The sequence below is a fragment of the Leuciscus leuciscus genome, assembly GCF_965113295.1.
Source record: "Leuciscus leuciscus genome assembly, chromosome: 2".
In the NCBI taxonomy this organism is placed as follows: Eukaryota; Metazoa; Chordata; class Actinopteri; order Cypriniformes; family Leuciscidae; genus Leuciscus; species Leuciscus leuciscus.
This window is the reverse complement of record NC_138726.1, coordinates 36,439,116-36,444,002: the sequence shown is the minus strand read 5'-3', so window position 1 is coordinate 36,444,002 and position 4,887 is coordinate 36,439,116. Positions and strand designations below refer to the sequence as shown.

General features: G+C 51.4%; 1 long non-coding RNA gene across 1 annotated transcript; it reads left to right on the top strand.

The window, feature by feature from the left end:
• The first annotated feature begins 1,859 nt into the window (after positions 1–1,859).
• Positions 1,860–3,102, top strand: LOC309492683. The gene is made up of 3 exons (XR_014203654.1): positions 1,860–2,023; positions 2,525–2,780; positions 2,816–3,102. It is a non-coding gene; the product is annotated as an uncharacterized lncRNA (long non-coding RNA).
• The last annotated feature ends 1,785 nt before the right edge of the window (positions 3,103–4,887 follow it).

Below are 4,887 nucleotides of genomic sequence, written 5' to 3'. Positions count from 1 at the left end.
AGCCGAGTGGAACCCGGTCAGCGGTGGTACAGCAATAGTGGCTAGGGGACTACGTCTCCGTTCCCTCCTTCAGGGAACCTTCAGGAAATGGCAGGGCAAACACTGCCGAGGGAAAGACACAGGCTCGAATTTTAGGGAGCCATACTGTGGAAACACACATATGGACCCAGCCTAGCACAAGTTCCACTAGCTTACAAGTGGTAGGCCTGGCATCGAACGCTCCGCCACGTCCAATGCTGAAGGGGTTGAGGAGGAACTCACAGGTTTCTAATAAGAATTCAACTGGAGCCAGAATGTCGCAAATATCCGGTTCAAGGAGGGGATTGGCGCAGCAAGCCGACATATCGACCGTGCTTACTGTGTTAACTGGCTTCTATGCAAAGAGAGCACACGGGAAGCAATTGGCTCGACACGTAGGCTATAGAATTTAGTGAACGTGTTAGGTGTCGCCCAGCCCACAGCTCTACATACATCTGTCAGCGAGGCACCCTGGGCCAACGCCCAGGAAGCGGCTACACTTCTTGTGGAGTGAGCTCGTAGTCCCGGGGGGCAAGGTGCATCTTGGGATTCATACGCAAAGATGATGGCGTCCACTATCCAGTGGGCCAACCTCTGCTTGGAGACAGCCTTTCCCTTCTGCTGTCCTCCGTAACAGATGAAGAGCTGATCTGAGGTTCTGAGGCTTTGCGTTCTGTCCACATATATCCGCAAAGAACAGACGGGACAGAGAAAAGCCAGGGCTGGGTCTGCCTCCTCCAGGGGCAGCGCTTGCAGGTTCACCAACTGGTCCCGAAAGGGAGTGGTAGAAACCTTGGGCACATATCCAGGTTGGGGTCTCAGGATAACGTGAGAGTTAGCCGGCCCAAATTCCAGGCACGATTCGTCGACCAAAAATGCATGCAGGTCCCCTACCCTCTTGATGGAGGCCAATGCAACCAGGAGAACTGTCTTAAACGACAGAGTTTTTAACTCAACTGACTGCAGAGGCTCAAAGGGAGGTCTCTGAAGTGCGGTCAGCACCAGAGATAAGTCCCAAGAGGGTATGGAGGGGATGCAAGGCTGATTCAATCTCCTCGCTCCCCTAAGGAACCTGACGACCAGATCGTGCTTTCCCACGGATTTCCCATCCACTGCATCGTGAAGTGCGGCAATAGAGGCAACATACATCTCCGGGGGCCACATGCTGTTGTGAGAGCTCGTCGGCGGCACGATTGAGCAGGGCTCACGATTGAGCGAAGCGTCCTCAGATGCTTCTGACTCAATAAAAGGAGGTGGCGGGCGAGTTGTGACATGCGACGGGAGAGTAGACCACCTTGACGGATGATGTACGCAACGGTCACAGTGTTGTCCGGATAGACGAGTACATGCTTGCCGAGCAGCCGTGTTTTGAGGCGTCTCAAAGCAAGGTGTACAGCCAACAACTCGAAGGCAACTGATATGATATTGCAGATGGGGGTTTGTCCAGAACCCCGCTACTGCATGCTCGTTGTACATGGCGCCCGAGCCGGTGTTGGAGCCATCTGTGAAGACCACAGCCTGGACACTTGTTCTAGGGGCACTCCGGCCCGGAGAAACGAAGGGACCGACCACGGGCTGAAGGATTGGCGGCAGGCTTGAGTGATTGTCACCCGTAACGTGCCGCTCTGCCACGCCCACCTCGGGACTCGGCCATGAAGCCAGTCCTGAAGTGGTCTCATATGAAGCAAGCTAAGCGGCATTACTGCGGCTGGGATATGCCCCAGGAGCCTCTGAAAGAGTTTCAGTGGGACCACCGTCCTGCTCTTGAACGTGTTCAGGCAGTTCAGCACCGACTGGACACGTTCCTCTGAGTCCAGCTCCATACCGAGAAAAGAGATCCTCTGCCCGGGGGTGAGTTTGCTCTTTTCCCAGTTGACCCGAAGACCCAACTGGCTGATATTTTGGAGCAACAAGTCCCTGTGTTCACACAACTGTTCCCGAGACTGAGCTAATATTAGCCAATCGTCGAGGTAGTTGAGGACACGAACACCACACTCTTTCATGGGTGCAATGGCCGCCTCTGCGATCTTCGTAAAGACGCGGGGCGACAGGGACAGCCCGAAGGGTAGGACCTTGTACTGATACGCTCGACCCTCGAACGCGAAACGCAGGAATGGCCAGTGTCGCCGCAGGATGGAGACATGAAAGTACGCATCCTTCAGGTCGATCGCTGCGAACCAATCTCCAGGACGAATGCATTTGAAAATGCATTTCTGGATTAGCATCATGAACGAAATCTTGTAAAGGGCCCGATTCAAGACACGCAGGTCCAAGATTGGTCTTAACCCACCACCTTTCTTGGGTACAATGAAGTAGGGGCTGTAGAAGCCGTACTTCATTTTGTCTCTATTGCATCCTTCGCCGCATCGCATCGCCGAACAACCCAACCTGGGAAATTGGGGAGTCCAGGAACTGAACCATGCCTGTATCCGCCATATCAACCAGGCTGAGCCAACTATGACGCTTCTGAACCATCAGGGTGGACATTGCTAGACCAATTGCGCAGGCCGCAACGCTTCTGCTCCGGAGAGCCAAGTCAGTTGCAGTGCGGAGCTCACTCATGAGCACACAGTCTAGACTTCCCTCGTGCAAATCCATGAGTGTTTTGGCCTGATAGACCTGTAACAACGCCATGGCATGTAGAGAGGAAGCAGCTTGCCCGCAAGCTCTATAAGCTCCGTCCGTAAGAACAGACGAAAACTCACAGGCCTGCGAGGGGAAACGAGGCTCCCCGAGCCAGATGCAGCGGCCGCCGGATACAGGTGTGCCGCAATAGACCGCTCCACTGGAGGGACAGTCACGTAACCTCTTACTGCTCCTCCTTCAAGGGTAGTGAGGGGGGAGAAACTATCCAGATCGTTTCCAGCAGTAAAAGGTGCCATCCATGATCTAGTCAGCTCTCCAAGCACCTCGGGAAAGAAAGGTACTGGGGTGGCGGGCTGAGAACCAGCACGGCCCGCCCCGAGAAACCAATCATCCAACCGCGACTGAGCGGGACACGGTGGAGGGTTCCACTCGAGCCCGACAGCCGCGCCGGCCCGTTTCAGCATAGCTGATAACTGTGGATCCGGCTCAGGCAACATTGTACTCCCCGAAGGGGACAACGTAGCTGAGTCATCCTCTCCAGAGCCCAGCTCACCCTCCGATGTTGCAATCGGCATCCTATCCTCCTGGGGAACCACCAATGGAACCTCTGCCCCGTCCATTACAGACAGGCCAGTGCGCTCAACAAAGGAATCCATCGGTATCTGTGTGATGGAATCGTGAGGAGTCCACGGGGAATGGTTACTGGGCAGAATCTCCATCACTATCCTACGATCACCCAAATCACACTGCACCCGAGGATAGGGTGTAGAAATGGGGATTCCACCTTCACTAAGGCGAGTCCAGATCTCAACACCGAGACAGTCATGTTCCCGCAATGAGAATACGAACTATCCACAAAAGCTACTTCAGCATGCTGTGAGCCCAAACACGTGAAGCAACAATTGTAAACGTCACAGGGGGACAGGGAACGACCGCATCCAGAAACGCACGGGCGGAATGACATCTTGAAAAAGACGCAAACCTGTGTTGCTCTATCGGGAATTAAACGCTCTAACCAGTGCCGGAGCACACAGGGGAATAATCGCGGCAACACTGACAGGGATAGTGCAGCCTGTACCAGTGAAGCACTCACTCTCTTCGCCCTCAACCGGCCATCAGACAAACAAACACAAACAAAGACCTCCCTTCAGGTTAAGAGTCTGGGTGTCATCTTCGATAGCACTCTCTCTTTTACATCTCATGTTAATAATGTTACCCGGTCTGCTTATTATCATCTTCGAAACATCAACCGTCTGCGTCATTTCCTCACGCCTCACTCCACTGCCATTCTTGTTCACAGCTTAGTCACCTCCCGTTTAGATTATTGCAATTCCCTTTTGTTTGGCCTCCCACATAAAACCCTTCATAAACTTCAACTGGTCCAAAACTCAGCTGCTCGTATCATTACTCGTACCCCTTCTATTCATCACATCACTCCTATTTTACAACAGCTCCATTGGCTCCCTATCATTTACCGTATCAACTATAAAATACTTCTCCTTACTTTTAAAGTAATTCATAATCTAGCCCCTTCATATCTTTTTGATCTCCTCCATATACCCACGCACGCTCGTACTCTTAGATCCTCTTCTTCTATTAATTTCACTGTTCGCCGTGTCCGCTAGTGGTGGGAGAAAAAAATCGATGCATCGCGATTCTCTCTCCAACGATTCTGGATCGATTCTGAGAATTTCAGAATCGATTCTGAGCTTAGTTTTTTACCAGATGTGCGATGACGCTGAGTTTGCTTTAGAAACACCCGTCTTCTGCTTGCTAACAATTCCTCACACACGCACACAACTCGAACCTTCCGTAAAATAATCTTTCATAAAGTTCGGAAAGGTTGAAGCGAATTACAAGGACATTCACAGGCTTCATTGCACAGGATGCACTGTGAGAGACGCGCGCTTGTTTTGATGTTACACTTAAAGTGTGCTGTCTCGCCCGTCTGTATTTTCCTTACAAATGCTCTACGAAGTCATCATTTATGTGGTTTGGAATGCAGTGGACTTATATATTTAAAATATGAATCTCACTAACAGAAGGCTGCTTTCAATTTTAAATGCTGACGCACGCTTTGTTTGTGTACGAGACTGCTCGCGCAAGCGGCTGTGCGACTCCGTGTAAGTGGTTTAATATACTTGTGCAAAATGAACGTAAACACAGCCAGTTATGTCTTAAGGGATTAAACGGACAGGACAAACCACATTACTTCTTATATTTCAAAAGAGATCCGAGCGTGAATGCAGCTTAATAGATCTCCCGCAGTCTATGTCATAGTAA